Source organism: Scophthalmus maximus, chromosome 8 (genome assembly GCF_022379125.1).
Source record: "Scophthalmus maximus strain ysfricsl-2021 chromosome 8, ASM2237912v1, whole genome shotgun sequence".
In the NCBI taxonomy this organism is placed as follows: domain Eukaryota; kingdom Metazoa; phylum Chordata; class Actinopteri; order Pleuronectiformes; family Scophthalmidae; genus Scophthalmus; species Scophthalmus maximus.
The window spans coordinates 9433274-9450279 of NC_061522.1; the positions used below are offsets into that span (position 1 = coordinate 9433274).

The 17006-nt window shown below is 42.3% G+C and overlaps 1 protein-coding gene across 2 annotated transcripts in view; it reads left to right on the plus strand.

Annotated features, from left to right (window-relative positions):
* The first annotated feature begins 9472 nt into the window (after nt 1-9472).
* Nucleotides 9473-17006, plus strand: part of fbxo41 (F-box protein 41) — a 42077-nt gene continuing 34543 nt past the window's right edge. The window contains exon 1 of one of the 2 annotated variants that reach the window (XM_035638178.2): nt 9473-9596. The gene's annotated coding sequence lies outside the window, so the exon portion shown is untranslated. Of the gene's footprint in view, nt 9597-9680; nt 9884-17006 lie in introns of those variants that run through there. The other variant, XM_035638180.2, reaches the window with a different exon arrangement.

The window sequence follows — 17006 nt, forward strand, 5'->3', positions numbered from 1 at the left end:
TGCCAAAAATCCCGTCGGACACAATCACTCACAGTAAGAAGCGAAAAAAGGGTTTTCTTTCCATGTGCCTCAGCAGAAATCCACACTCACCAGAACAGGCTACTTTTTCTTCCTGTCTTCACTCGTCTTCACTCGTTCTGGTGAACCTGTGCCTGCCGCAGCCTCAGATTTATGCTTTTACAGCTGACATGAGAGAAACCTAATGTGGTCTTCTGCTGTCTTGGCCCAGCCCCTCTCTGGGTTCAATGTGTTTTGCTTTTCTGAGACTCTTTTCTGCTCAGCACAGTTGTAAAGAGTGGATATATCCGTTATATCTGAGCTACCCGGAGACCTTCTGTCAGCTGCGACCACTCTGGCCTTGCTCCTCCGACATCTCACACCGACAAAATGTTTCCTGCTACTGATGGTCAGGAGGTGGACGGAAATTGGAGTGCAGTGCATTACAGGCATTAAAGTAACTAAAGTAAAAATATAAAGCCACAGATTTGTAGTGAAGTATACAATTCTTGATTGAATGTACTTAGTTACTCTCTACCACTGGATATCTTATGATGCTTATGAGCACAAATTGAAAGTACTCATCTCTCCATTGCCCCCCCCCCCCCCCCCCCCCCCCCCCCTCTGCTTAGTGGCATTGCAGAGCGGTAGCATCACACACTCCCCTCCCCTCCCATCCTCATTCCTCACCGTTCCCCCTCAGCACAATGGCTAGCTCTGCCCCCCCCCCCCCCTCCCCACCTCCCAGTGGCTTTTAGTTGGCGACGGACCGTCACTTTCACCGGGGGTGGGTGGACAGAGGATGACGTCTCTCCTTGTCTGAGTGTATAGGAGCCATGCTGGGGTCACACGGGGACGTATATGGTACAGTATGTTTCCCAAGCCTAAAAGCCCCGATCATAAATCAGACGGAAGCTGTCTCTGATCTCAAACCTGTGGAGTGTTGGAAACCTGGAGAGACGCGTCGTGTCCCCCTCCTGTGATTCTGGGAGCCTTAAAAGGGGGCTTTCATATGTATGAGTCAGATCAGCGGTACACATTTAAAAATCAAAACACCTTCTCTCTCACTGCAGGTCCCCAAATTCCCTTGTCTCGTGTTGCAAGCAATCACCATGTGAATTAACAATGTGATTTAGATTGGACTTTCTGTAATTGCTTTGGAGAGCATGGTAAAGACAAGTGAGGCAGAAAATGGAGAAACTGAGCAGTGTTTGAAGGACCCAAAGTTGTAGTTCATACCTAGGCACCAGAAAAGTGTTTAAAATACGTGTTTAAATATAATATAAATGCTATCTGTATCTTGTATCTATACTTATGTAAGTCTCTGGTTCTGTCAGTATGGCTGAAATACATTTTTTTTTGGTGCGAATAGCTTCTGCCATTTAAAAACTTTTCCCGTACGGCAATTTCAAATCGAATAATGCTCATTTCAGCTTTGATGAATTAGCAGCACAAATGCTAAGTGAGGAAATGGAAGGCGTTTCTCGTTAGTCATCTGTGATCCTGTCACTCAGTGCTGTGGCGGCATAGGGTCTGCTTCCTGTTAACAAGACGTGTTTACGGCATCAGCATTGGGCTCCCACCGTCTGTGTATTTGTGCATTTATACTCCTCGTCGCTCCTCGGGATTGATGCCTCCACGCGTCTGTCAAACATTAACTGATCAGGAACTGGGGAGACAGACAGTGACCGCGTCCCCGGTCCTCCACAGTACTCGGTGGCTGAGGCAGGCCTTCCTTTGTCATGGAGCCAAAATGGTGCCCGGTGGCAGGATGCTGTGTCTAACCATTAACCAGATTCTCGTCACTGGGGCTTAGCACTGCGGTGACAGGTCTCAATGTTCTCCAGAACTGAGCCTGGAGAATATTAACCCCAACTCAGCTGGGGCTCTTCCTCTGTCGTCCTGCACATAAATGAATAGATGCTGATCCTTCCATCACCATCGGCTTCTCCTTCCTCCTACTCATCCACTCTGTGTTTGTGTCTCTTTTGGCACCACCGACAGTGGCGTCTTGTGAAGAGATTGATATGGTGAGAGGTAGATGTGCTGCTTCCTGCCCCCTGGACGATAAAAAAAGATAATTTATGGATTCATCACTTTGCGGATTGTGAGAACAGTATTTTTTATTTATTTAAAAGAATAACCCTCAAAGAAAATGTTCATTATGAACAAATCCAGAAGCATGATTGAAGTTGAACAATCACTTAAACAGAGGCAGCGCTCTTACAATCAAGGGCTTAAATTTATGTAGCAGATTCTCTTCATTTGTGATGTCCTGCAGTACCTGCGCTGTAGAAAGTCGGTTCTTTTTAATTTGACCGTGTTTCTGTTCGTGCGGCTCATTCACCATGCCCTCAGATGTTGTAGGTCTCCCCGTGTTTAACACCTCTGAAATATTTTCTCCCTCCTTCCACCAGAAGTTAAAAGGATGACAGATTTAGCTGTTGCCGCGATCATTAAATCCTGCGCCCCTCCATAAAGTCAGCAGACCTCCATGGTGTCTCGGTCCGGCGCCGTAATGGCCGCTCATGGTCCAAATGAACTGAAGAGCTTTCATGTGTCCTGAACAGTCTACTCCTCTTATTGCGGCCCGTAGTGGTCTCACATCAAACAACCTCATTATTTTCAATGAGGGAGAAAGTGCAAGTATGTGACGAGTTTGAGCTACAAAGTGACTACCAAGTTCAAATAAAGTCTGCCCTTTTTGGTTATGCTTTGCCAGCAAAATGCTGCACAGCTTTAAGTAGTGTGCATCTCCAGACGTGGAAACACGAAGTCTCCAGCTTCTATCATATTTACACAGAATTTGTGGGAAATTGTGGGAAATCGGGACCGTAAATGTTTTAAATAAGAATATTTTAGCCTCTTCTGCAACAAAACTGCCGACATCTGCTTCTTGCATGCCTGCGCCATCATAGTGCTAAATCTAAAATATACTGTGATCATGATGAATAACATTACCATTCAACATCACCACCTCTGACTATCCAGCATCATGGACACAGTTTTAAAATCTCATCATTAAAGTACAGCAACAAATGTCTTGATATCACACAGGCCGTCGTGTTAGCTCTCAGCTGAATGATGCCTATTTATAGTTTTTTAAAGCATTTTACATCATTTGCATAAAAAGCCTCTATTAGAAGCCTAATTTAATATTAGCTGACAACAATTTGACAAGGCAAGATCGAAGGTTAGGCTAACACACAATGCCTGTTAACTCCATTAACATGGAAATGAATGCAACTACTCAATAGCCTGTTGTCATACCTACAGTGAACAGCCTAAATAAGTTGCAATGAAAAATCACAAGGGCTGTACTTGATAAGACATACTCGTGTTACTATGGCAACATCCGTGGCTCAAGCTAAGAATGCAGAGATCTGGATAATCGTTGTCATTGTGATACACGGGGCTTTGCTACAAGACCCATTACCATGTTGGGTGCATGTTGGTGTACATTAATGCATTTGCAGTCAGCAAGATCAGTTTCCATTCAGAAATCATCAACAATGGCTTTACATCTACTCAGCTGTCTGCAACACAGACTGCCTGTCATCGTATCACATTTTTTCAAGATTAATATACTCTGTGTATGCCTCGGTGCACAAATGTGTACAGGTGTATTCTACAATGCACTAATTGTTTGCACAAATGACGAATCATTTCAAAAGTTTTCTGACATAAGATGTTTCATTTGCTGGATATCCTGCAGGAACACACTCGTCACTACAATGTGAGATATACAGTGCACACAGTTCAATATTCACCCCCCTGGAAATGTGCATGTTTACTCATTAATAGAGAAAAATGTTCCTTAATGTCAAGGTGTAAACATACAGATTATATCACATGCACTAGATAATGGTTGATTTTTTAAATACAGTATTTTCTGGCTTCAACATGCAGTTAATCCTACTACATATCTTTGGTGAAAATGAAAAAGCTTTGTGGTCATAACATTACTGCAGAATACTGCTACATGTTTGGGCACCAACTGTAAGTAATAGCAGCCCAAATCATTTAACATAAAATAATTCTGAAGGTGATATCCAAATCTTTTATATTCCTTCAATTTGTTTGTGTGTTCGTGCACGAGCTAATTTTCATGGCTCGACTGCTTAACGATAAACTGTGCACTCACAGTCGAGCTGCATTGTCGTGAAGTGAATGTGATAATGGTTCTCATGCTGTTCGCCGGCAGTTCCACATTTTATCCTTTCGACGAGTACAGCACTCGAGGTGATATGCTCATATTGGCTGAACTCGGCTTGTATGTCGGTCCATTGTGTTTCTCCCCTGAGTGTTAACAGGCGGCGAAAGCCCATTTGACTGTCTGATGTAACAAGAATTCCTCATGCTTGGAGGAAGCCAGGCTGGCTGTCATCTTTGCACCGCGTGTGGCCTCTGATCAGTGAGCATATTGATCTCCTCGCTGTTTACAGGGGAATCATGTGGCAGACAAATATTAATACAAATGCAAGTATTCATTTGATATTTCTTTTAAAGTTATGGTGCCTCTGACAACAAGGTTATAATCAACCTAATATCTGATGTGATTTTGATCTGATGAATAAAAAGTAATATTTCTCTCCTTACTGTCATAATTTCTATCAGCTAATCCTTGCATATTACTGGTGCCCCCTGCTGTTCAAACATTTAACTGGTTTCCTTCTTTTTTTTGTTGAAATATTGATGTTGCTACATCACAGAGCCGTGGCTTATTGATGTGTTAAAGTGTGGCTTATTTAGGCGAACATGACCTATTGAATTAAATTGACCTTAAGGTCAGATAGACACAGTAATATATACTGGCTAGTGTGGGAAAGTATTTTTAGGTCTCACTTAATGATGAATTGAACATGCAGCTTCAGGATGTCTGTCTCTTCTGCTGATTTCACATTCGATGTTGACATCAATAAAAAAATAACAGTTGAATAACTTCAACATATATAATCGTTAGTGTCACACATAAGACGATATGCCCTTTGTCCTCTCAGTCGTCTCCTCTGTTATCCCCCTCGTTGCATCCCGTCTGCCAAAATAAAATAAAAATCAACTCCGGACAAAACATTTTCGTCATGCAAAAATGTGTCAGACATTTGTTGTGGTTGCTAAGCAAACAGCGACTAATAATATCTACATGGGAGAGGTTTGCATTAGTGCAGCAAGCCAAAGCACAGCATGTCTCAGTCTCTACCAATCTAAAGACAATGAAGGTTCACCACACTGTAATTACCCGACAATGTGTTTGTCACTCACGTCTCATAAATATGAATGAGGAGGGATGGATAAAGGTGTTCGGTCTAAATTTGCCACGGTTTTTGACGTGAGAACGAGAAAACGGCCCGGCATTATATTCATCCTATCAAAATCTCCTGAGGGAGAGAGTTTTTAAGCTTTTGTGTGTCAGTCTTTCCCTGTCATGACTGGATGAGTGCAGCATGTAGAAGGCGTAGAGGGGTAGAGATTGACGTAACAGGTTTGGGCTTTTACTTTTGAAATCATGACGGGGGCTAATTTTTTTTTTTTCTGCTTTAGAAATCGCCTAAAGGTGTCAGCTGTTACTGTAAAAATGCAGGAAAATCTGATGGATGCAGTGGACAGTGTATCTCCGTGAAACACCTTCACTCACTGGCTAATTTAAATGTTAATGGGCTATTTAATAAAATCACCTCTCATATACTGCTGCACATTTCACTCAACATCCATGGAGAGTACTTAGTGTCACGAGTGCAGACTTGATCATTACCACCGTTGTACAATTTCATTTTAACTTCAACAACATTGGAGGTTATTTTGGCATCAGGAACGGTAACAATGGATTCATCTTTACTTTAGTCGAGGAGACCGTCTCTGTTTTATCAGACGACCTCCTTGTTGTTTAATTGAGCAAGGCCAGAGCACACTGTAATACAGTTATCATGCTGCAGCCTCCAGACAGCGTTCGGGAGAGTCAAGTCCTCCTGGCTGATTAAAACGCCGCTGCTGTCAGACTTTTAGTATCAAAACCAATGTTGGAAAACGAAGCAGAGAAATGTTTAACAGATCTTGTACATTGAACCCTGCATTCGTGTACCAGTAATTGTATTTTAAAATATTATCATACAATACTGAGCTTGTGTGTGACCTAAACATCCATACATATCATTTTTTTTAACTAGAACAACAGGGATTCCTGTCATGACTTGATATGAGATGATTGTGATCAACAAAACTCACAAATTGGCTGATAAATCCCCACAAATCCAATTAAAAATGTACAATACTTCATGATTTAACATTTATTGTTTATGCATTTTGATCATTTTCCCAATCAAGTTGATTTTGTAACAGCTTTAATCACCACATACCTGAATATAATTTGTGTATTTACTGTGATTTACTGTGCTAACTTTATCAGATTTTTAAGGAACTAAATACTCATTGTCACAGTGAATACACTGTACTGTAAGTTTCAGCATATTTGCTGAGAATAAAGCTGAGAGGACAAAATAGTTTCTTCTGAAAATTGGAGGACAAAAAGCAGCTAGGCGCTTTATTTGTAATTTCAATACTAAGCGAAATGTTTATACATTTCATATATATCACTGTGCAGCAAGGACTGTGAAGTACATTCGACAACACTACGTTATTGAATGAAATAGTCAGTTTGCCAAACTGTTGTTGTTGCTGTAGGTGACAACCTGCACTTACAATGTTATTTTTGTCATATAGTGCACTTCTCTTCTCTGACCAGTGAGTGGTGCTTGAGCTCCTAGATGAGATCTCTCTCTCTGCCCCTCTCTCTCGCTCACACACACACACACACACACACACACACACACACACACACACACACATGTTTTCATAGGTCCCTTTTGGGTAAAGTACATAGACTGGCATTCATTTCCTGGAGATTTGGCATGATCCAATCTGACAGCAGAGACCCAGAGTTGCTGCGATTTAAGATTTTTGCAGCCTATAAAAACCAAGGCGTTAGTTGCTGTGATAAAATATCCTTGGTTGGTTCACACACAAAAAAATATTCACTTCAGCAACGTCGCAGTCTGTCAGAGAACCATCCAGTCAGGATCTATCAAGATTGAATTTGGTGGACGACATTTAACATGTCAAAAGTATTGAATGTTATGAAGTGTCTGCAGGAAACACTTGCAGGAAACACACAGCAAGTTTTTAAGTCACTGGTGCAGAAAACCCCCTTTGCTGTGATGCCTGGGACCAAAGCATCAGCTGGAGCATAAAACACTGAGAGCTGATTTCAAGTGACACACATACCACATGGCATCTTAATGTATGACCTGACCCGTAGTGTTCTCAAACGTTGTGATATCGAGGAACCCACGAGGAAATAAACAGCGTGCAGCTGATACCATATCTGACAAGTGCTTTGCAGTTAAAATGACTGTAAGATGTTATTACAGTTGGAGAAATACCAGACAAGTGGCTTTTGATCTAAAGTAGGTGAACACATTACCTGCAAATTCTAGTCACGGGGGGGGGGGGGGGGGGGGGGGCTGCTGTATTATGTTGCATCTCTTCTCTGTATGTAAAAATGTGTAAAATTGTTCCTGTTAATCCAACTAACATAATTTGATTCAATATTACAATGATGATTTAGTCCATTTTTACCACACACTGGAAACACCAATTCATCTCGTCGACAGACACCACCACTAACGACAGAAAGCCGTATCGAGGGCGTTGGAAATACTGATGTCAAGTGTCAGACATCCCCCAGAGACACCTCACACCCCCCCCCCCCCAAAAAAATACGTTTTTGACTATCCACCCAAAAATTGTTTGTAAAATATTAATTTTCCATGTGTTGTATATTAATTAACCTGACAAGAGCAGATGGTTTGTTACACAGAACCATCTGCGAAGGCTTCAGCGGAAACAGTTTGGTAAAAGGGCAGACACCTTGACTAAAAAAAATGCTTGGCTGCTGATTGGACCAACCATCTGTCTATCACTTGTCTATCACTGTTGCCAGAGCCAGTCCAACAGAGAAGATGTTTGAGCTCTTCTCCGTTGAGAAAAATGTTGATCTCTGTATCCTCAAGTTCTGATATAACTGATGCTATAGCAGCATCTGTGCTAGTTTCTTTTTGAGCCGCATCGACAAAACAGAAGACACGCCCATAGCTGCCAGTAGATATACCCTAATATTACAGAAAAAAGAAATGTATGTCAGTTTGTGCTAATTTGACAAAACATAACATGATTTTAAAGTAATGCAAAAATAAAATGTTTTAGGAGCAATGTGTAGAACGTTTGTGTTTTGTTAGCTTAGAATCAGCCCTTCTACACAGGGAGCAGACCCTCTTCCATGTTGTACCACGTTTCTACAGTAGTTCAGCCTTACATTACCTGAAGGCCATCGTAGATTCTCCCTATGCTTGGAAAGGGGAGGGGTGAGGGGAGGGGATGCTGTGAAATTACCCACACTGGTCCTTTAACATCAAAGGTGACCATTGGCCTTTGGGGCCCCCTGGAGGCCGAGGGCCCCGTGGTGGTTTGGCCTCCAGCCTTGTATAAAACAGAGAAAAGTGGCAAATCCACAGATGGGAGAAGCTGGACCCGCTGAGAGTTTGACATTTTGTGCAAGATGAATGACTTAGACAATGAACTGATTACCAAAATAATTATCGATTTATTTATATTTGACAAAACCCCCCCCCAAAAAAACCCAGAACACTGTAAGCTTCACGCTAAGCTACTGTTCATTACACTATATGTATTGGACTCCATTATATTCATCCTGGTGCTCAGACTGGACTAGTGTGTATTTCTTGAAACACCAGTTGGTGTGACTTGGACTCAATGTGCATTGGAATATATTCCCATGCAGGCTCTTCACCGACTTCTCCCTCAAAGCATTTGGACTCCTCCCAAAGAGAAGCGGTGCTTGACGGACACCCTTCCCTTCAAGTGGTACTGTCCATACAATGTATTGACTCAAAAAGTTGATAAGTGAAGTGACTGTAGTCATCCAATACATCTCACCCCTATTGTATGGCCAACATCAGTAGGACAAAGTCCACAGCTGTGGTCTGTGAAATGCACGACTCCTTTTTGCCCCCCCCCCCCATTCTGTATCAAGACTAACTGAGAAACAAACTGGTTGGACGATTGACAAGGGGAGAAACAGCAAGTGGGCGGGATGAATGGGGAGGTGTCGGTGATGTGACTGTCTCCCTCTCCCTGCTTGTACCACCGGCTGTTATCTTTTCTTTTTTTTTTATGTCCACACACCCAGGGCCTCAGCCAGCAGACACACAGGTACAGGCATGTGTCCTTTATCAGAAGATTAAGATATTCATGATTCATGTATATATATATATATATATATATATATATATATATATGTTATATATATATTCTCTCCTCCCTCCTCCCTCCTCCTCCTCCTCCTCCTCCTCTCCTCCTCCTCCTCCCTCCTCCTCTCCTCCTCCTCTCCTCCTCCCTGCTCGTCCTCTGCAGGCCCGCTGCTCTCTGCTGCAGAGAAGGGGCTGCGTGACGTCAGTGGAGGCTGGAGCGGTTCCTTGGTTGGAGCTGGTGGGGAGGGAAAAAAAAAATGGGGAGACGACAGCGAGGTGAGTGAGACGCACATTTCTTCTTATTTCCTCCTCGACCCTCGACTCCTTGCGGGCGCATTTGTGTCGCCGCGCATTTACGCGCGCGAGCGCACGCTGTGTGTGTGTGTGTGTGTGTTTTTCTCTTCTTCCATTTTCGCCTCGTTGACGCCGCTGCCGCTGCTGCATGTGCGACGATTTAACGCGGCGTCGGAGTCCAGAGAGGAGCCAGTGCTGCCGGAGAAAAGCGGGCCAAGCTGTCGCGCCCCTTTCCCCTCCGGGAGCGCACCGCTTCCCGTCCTGCGTCCGTGCGTATTAACCTGGCCCCATCCAGGCCCCAGTGCGTGCGTGCGTGTGTGTGTGTGTTTGTGTGTGTGTGTGTCTTAATTCATCACGGTGGCTCTCTCGGCTGCTGTGAGGTGACAGTTGCTGATGCTGCTCGTCCACACCCACCTCATACGCCGCTTACGATTGATCCATGTGCAGTGCAGCAGATATCACGAGTATTCACGTGTTTGTGTCCGGACGTGTCAATGTTGGCTCGGGTCACGTCGTTAACCGTTTGTCATTCGACAGCTTGGACCAGTCTCAGAGCCACAGGACACTTTGATGGGCCTGTTTGGCCTGGATGGGGTTTTTTTTTGTGGGGGGGGGGGGGGGGGGGGGGGGCTGTACCTGTTATTCTTGTATTTATGGATATTAAGATGTGATGCATTTGCAAGTTGGATAAGCGCGTTGATTTTGTGCACAGAAAGCTGTAGCCTGGTCTTGTGGTGAACAGAGCACGATGCGTACACTGTTTTATCACAACCTACATTCGTTTGAGTGTCTTCTTGCAGTCAAGTTCACAAGCTGAAGTCCTCGTGCGGAAAGGGGTTTTCATTGTTTCTGTGTACGTTTTGACACGAGTGTCATCGGAAATAATGACTCTGTACTATTCGCACTCTAACAATAATATTCCCACAGGATTTCCCCAAACTCTCCAGGTGGGAGAGCGTCATGTGACTCTGGGTGCATGGGAAATCTGAGCCTCAGCCGGTGTGCTGCTGTGTCTGTGGAATGAGATGTGACAAAAGTTTGAGCAGCCGTGCCGAAAGAAAAAGAAAAAAGGAACGGAGGGCTAACAAGATTAAAAGCTGAAAACAAACACGTGTGCTCTTCTGCATGACGAGCTTGTGTCATAAAGATAACTGAGCTTCAAGTCCTTGACTGCTTTCCTTTTCTTTTAAAGAAACAGTTGCGGCCTGTGTCTGCGCCGTGATGCATGCGCGCCTCATGCCTCTGTGTGCCCCTGACAGGCTGCTTCACTCACTCATGCAAGACAGATTTTTGTTCATAGTGAAGTAGTGAGAGGCTTACCTGCAGTTTCCAGCAGACGTGATGATCACTGCAGTCAGAGGGTTTCCCAGTGATCACACGTCAGCAAGAATTCACACAGATGCAGAATAGTTAAATGTCTATTGTACAGCCAGTCCTTAGCATTGAATACTCCTACTGGTGAATGTATTTTTTGTTTTTAGTAGGCACGTGTAGCCCCGCGGTGAATCTCATATTCATGTAGCAATAGTGCTGTTTTTGGAACATGGTGTGGTTTACATCACAGAGATACAGGATAGGACAGGTTAGGTCATGCAGACAAATCTTCAAAAATATAAAGTTTAGTTGTTAAAAAGGGCTAACTAATTTTCTTAAACGGGTAGAATGTAGGTTATAGCAAAGATGACTCAAACGGGAGTACATTTCCAGCTATACTGTTTGTGTATGTGGGACTAATGCCAAATAAACTACAGTGCAGCTCAAATTCATCACAAAATATGTCAGCCAGCGCAACAGTTCGAATGACTGATGTGTTTTTAACAGTTTGTGGATTACAATGGACGTCTAATAGCACGGAAATTACAACAAATCATTGTTTGGCTACTCAGACAGAGCTTGTTACAGCCGGATGAGTTTGAGTCCTAGGAAAATTCTTGTTTTGTCTGACCGGCAGTCAAAAGATATTTAGATATGAAATGAAGCAAAAAAAAGCGAATTCTCACTTTGGAGAAGAATAACGATCTTGTTTTAAAGTTGATCAACTAATTATTTGATTAGCAAAAAATTGTAATCATTCATTTTCTGTTAATCATTCGATCAATCATTTAGAATAACACCAGCCTTCTTCTTCAAAACAAAAATACTCTGACCTCTAACAAATCAAAGTTTTTAGTTTGGTGACTAATGTGAATCTTGTTACTTCGTTGTTGTCCAGTGTCCTGCTTTTAAAGTAACCTTTCTCTTGTGATTTGCCTGATCACTGATTCATAACTAACTTTTAGTATTGAATTTTGCATCAAGAATGTCCCCATGCACAGCTGCCTCAATCTGTTACTGTTGTGCCCGCTTGCAAAATGATGTTCATCCAACCATCAGCTAAAGATCAAGGATCAGACTCGGGATTCTGGCCTCAGGGCAGGCAAACTTTTCTGACAATCTCGTGTATCTGCCAGACTGTTAGTGGGAAAAATACTGATACTCGTGTGAAATGCTCTCGTTCAATATTTACTGATTCATCTTTATTGTTTTAAGGTTTTTCAACCCATCAAATAACCACTTATGTATGCGCCATGACGTTTTATCAAACTTTGTCGAGTACTCTCTCATTTTAAATCTTCCTTCCTTATTAGACAGTGCCATGTCTTCCCTATTGAAATATAAAATATTACATTTCCTCAACCTACCACCTACCAGCAATGTTAATATCATACCACCACAGGCTCAGGATTAATGAGTATAAGAGGACCTCAGAGATGGCTGAAATGCAGCCACAAATCATAGAGGCCATTTTCAGCATCATTTCCCACAGACGTCCTCAGTGGAAGCTTCATCCCCAATCACGGTTTTGGCCAGAACAGTGAGCTTAATGTACGTACACAGGAAGCTTTCTTGTGTTTTTTGTTCTAGCGAAATCCTGAGACTGTATGGTCTCTTATTCAGTGGTGATTGGATAAGAGACTGTAACTGTAATGAAAGGCAACAGTGGCAACAGCAGACACTTATTAATGGATCTTATTGCATTTTGAAAAAACTACCAGGTCAATGAGATTTTTTTTTTCATTCATTCATATTCGTGTATCTGTCCACATACATATAGTGAAAGCAGGGGGGGGTTACTGTGTTTAACAACATCTTCCTGGCATGCACTGATGGTGTGCGTATACTGAAGGATAACCGTTTCACTGACCAGTCGTCTGGATCAATAGTAGACATTGGTGAGCCAGGGGGAATGAGTCTGTCCATCAGCTCACATTTGTGAAAGTTATTCACTATCCCGTCCTCACCCTGACGCGAGCTCTTCTAATGATGCTCATTCGGGACGACTGCAGCAAAAGAGCTGTGCAGCTTTGGCTTTCTTGTTCTGTTCAGTCTCCCTATGGTCACTGAATGTTCATATTGCTTCAGTGGCTGCTGGGGTCGTGTCATGAAATATGAAAGACTATTAATGTGGTGTCTTTCTTTGTCCTTGTATTGATAGATAGTTTGCATACAATAGCCATTTAAATGGCATTCGTTGAATGCTAACGTTAGCTTTTATCTTAAATAATAATATTAATAAAAATAATAGTAATAAATGGCCATCGCCTGAATATGGTCTGTAAGAACAGCTTGACAGAAGTTTATGAGTTTGTGAGTAACATGCAAAAAACCCACAAAAAAACATAAGGGAAAGCCAAGTATAGGTGAAACTTTTGGATGCTTTATTATAACTATATTTAACCATTACAGTAGAATAGACTTCAACCATAAGGGCAAATTGATGAGTTTGGCAAATGTATCATGATAAATTGCCTCAACACACCAACTAAAGACTGTCAGTCTTCAACAGAGTTAGGCTCTTACAAGAGCCAGAAGTCAGCTCAGCTTTTGTGAGTTGTTTTGTTCTGATTGACTTTGATTCAAGAATTTTTTTTTCAAATATCCAAAATCAGACGTTACAAAAGAACGGGCGTGTCTGGGTGACACTGTAATGTCTGTAATACTGTTAGATGTAAGGTTTCATTCTGGTCTTTTTCAGAAATGCAGCTCTCTGTGTAATTTACCAAAGTGAGCTGAATCATTCTCAACATACAATAAGAGGTTGAGTTTGCCCTTTGCTGTCCGGCGAGGAGCCTAAGCTATATGAGATTGCCCTGTAATGGGGGTCTCATGTCTTACTCAGGGCTAACACACTTTGACATGTAGGAGCCTAAAAGGCATTAGGAGCTTTCCCTTAACATTTCGTTGTTCACTTCACAGCGTCTATATGCTGTAGTGTAGCCGGTCCGAGGAATATGTCTAAGCTATGAAGGGTTCTCTTCCACGTTCACTGCTGTCAGAATGCTTGCAGTCTTCACTACATGTAACAGTTATGCTATCATAAAGTGTGCCATGTAGAGAAAACTAAGGTTGGGCAAAGTGGTTATTTTATTCTCAATGCTTATTCTGGCATTGGCCGTGAAAGTCATAACGTCGGGGAGTGGGAGGAGCACTGTTCTTACTTGAGAATTAGCAGCGGGGATAACAACTCCATTGTTGAGGTGTAGGATGATGCTCGTGTCACACCTCTCGTGCAGTCCCTGGCACCTCCACCGCCACGTACAGCACATTGCCCGTCGCCAGTTTGAGTTCAGTGCCGCAGCATCTCTGGGTGGAGCGTTGCAGAGAACTGGCAAAACAAATCTTTATCAGAGAGCACAGGCGCACGGGAAAAAATCTCACCTGACGATGAGATAGAGCCCCCCACTCGCTTGGCTTTTTGTTTGTAACTGAATGACGAGTTTTATTATTTATGAATGAACTTAGACCAAATTTGATCATTTGGTGTTCATCCTTTTAGAGCCGAACCTTGAACAGGCACATCATTAGTGTAGCCCTGGGGGCAAGGCTGATGTTTAATGCACATGGTGCAGCGTGTAAGAGTTTCGCAGCAATGACTGCAGCATAGGCCAAAGAAGAGGACTGGACTCGAGTCATATGACTTGGACCCATTGACTATACCCGACAAAATCAAGAAAGACTTGCAACTCAATTTATACTTTTAACACCAATGACTCCTGACTTGACTTGGACTCGAAAATACTTGGTACCTTACACCAAGCCCAATGATTACAAATATTGACCTGTTATTTAAGAAGTGTGCTTGAATAAATGTATTTCCTGAATGAACTGACCTTATCCCTATTAAATCCCAACAATCTAAAGTCACAAGTTATCAACATTACAAAACATACAGCACATACAGAGAAGGTTGGGGCTGTGTTATCAGACCTTGTTGGCAAGGCTGTATCAGCAGGGTAGTAGTGTCAGGTTCACGTTGCTGCACTGTACACCGGCATGAATGTGACTGGACGTACTTTAATATTGTGTTATCTCGCCAAAAGCTTTGCAGAACAGTGGCGTCCAAGTTCAATTACTTACATCGCCCTATGTCTTCAAGTATATTGCAGTGAAAAATATGCTTAAATGTAATAGATCATCAGTGAAACACTAATTGTTGAATGTAGTATTCGAGAAGAAAGACAAAAAAAAAAGAGCAACCTTACAGATGACCTGCCCTTTCCAGTTTTTGACCAAGAACAAAACCCTTTAGACTGTATGTGTGGAGAGAGTAGACTGAGTCAGCGAGGGATCAACCGCTGAGATGGTTGATCCTACGGTGAGTGCTGGAATGAAATATTAATGTATCTATTAGCGTGGATCTGCGAACCTTGTGGTGTCAAACAGATGTTGCTGCTGTTAGCCTCTGTCTTCTTCTCTTTAGTACATAAAGCAGCACAGCAGGTGCAATGAGAGTGTTTACATGCAGAGCTGCAGTAGGAGTGCCCCATTCCTTCTATAATTGCTTAAACTGATTTGTCTTCGATTGCTTTAACTGCTTAAATACAGTACTGTGTACATAAACTGTCAGCCAGTGACCACATACCTGTAGTGCTTAAAAAAAGGGTGCCATAATCTAGGGAGAGGTCGAGAATGAGTAGGTATGGGATTTCATGCCACATACCTACTCTTAATTTATTGTCGAGGGCACATAACTCCTCTGACATTCACTCAGCAGCTGGAGCAGGGCCCAAGAGAAACATAGTAAGTACATTAGAAATATGTATATGTAAGCCATAGACACATAACTATGTAGCAAAAAACTCTGATTCAGTGCTTATTCATTCCTGATTAGGGGCTAACCAGAACCACACCCTTTCCCTAACCTATATATCTGTGGTTTCATTGCCTAAACCTATAACCAGATATGCAACGTTGGAATCAAAAGCCCTAGTCACCATCCACCCCAGCCCCGTCCCCGAGTCTCTCACAATAAATGTAGCACTTCATTGATTCAACAAATGCCTCTGAACATTATCCAGTCAGCCATCACATTTGTCACCACAATATTCCGTATGAATGGAATTTGAAGGAGATGGGGCTGAGACGGGAGAAGGTGGGGATGGATGGAACGCAACCCTGAAATTGATGGACACACTCCTCTACCTTCTGTGCCAAAACCAATTTATGAATATCCTGATATTGATATTGTGTGTTCTTTTTTCTTTTTTTTTACAATGTTGATATACTGTCTATCAAAATACAGGCTTTTAATTAGTAGTGGTAATGATTAACTCTCCTTATGATCTCATTCATTGATCCAAACAGCAAGGAAAAACAAAGTCCATTTGGTGATTAGCAACCGACTGGCACTGCGACCGACTGAGCCTTTGCCTCTGCTCTTTCTCACTTATAATTCAGAAGGTTTATTTGTTGTTTCCGAAACATGAATCAGACTGATCCATGAGGCATCTTGTCTCTGATCACGTCAGTTATTGGTCTAAACATTTGGCCTTTACATTTCTACCTTGTGTGTAACTGCTTCCTTTTTACCTTTGGTGTAAAAAAAGAAACAACTCGGATGTTCAGTAAATTGGTGGGTATTATGGCATATTTTCGATATATTTACTTTTAACCTCTAAAATTACAAAATTAAACGCTGTATATCATTTAATACATTTAGTTGTGCTTAGTACAAATTTACTTAATGACTCCATGCTGAGTGACTTTATATATTTCTCTCCACCAAGGTGAAATACTTCTTGAAGCTTCCTCACTCTTCCACCTCCATCTTTTCACTCCTGGTATTTATCATGAAATTTCTATATCTTTATTCCCTCTGTCCACGTGAGACTATTCACCCATGCTGACTTTATGTTCAGTGACCCTTTTCATTTTGCGATAGAGTTGACTCTAGGAGTTGGCAACCTCTGTAAACAAGCCTCTATTTTTAACGAGCCCGACTTCAGGTTACTGCCCAGATGTAAACAGCCAAAGAAATAGAGGCATTTTGTCCTGATCCCGTCTGTCTCACTCATGACCTTGTAGGAAAGAAGCACGAAAGCAGAAATTGAAGCCCTTGTTCTGTTTATGAGG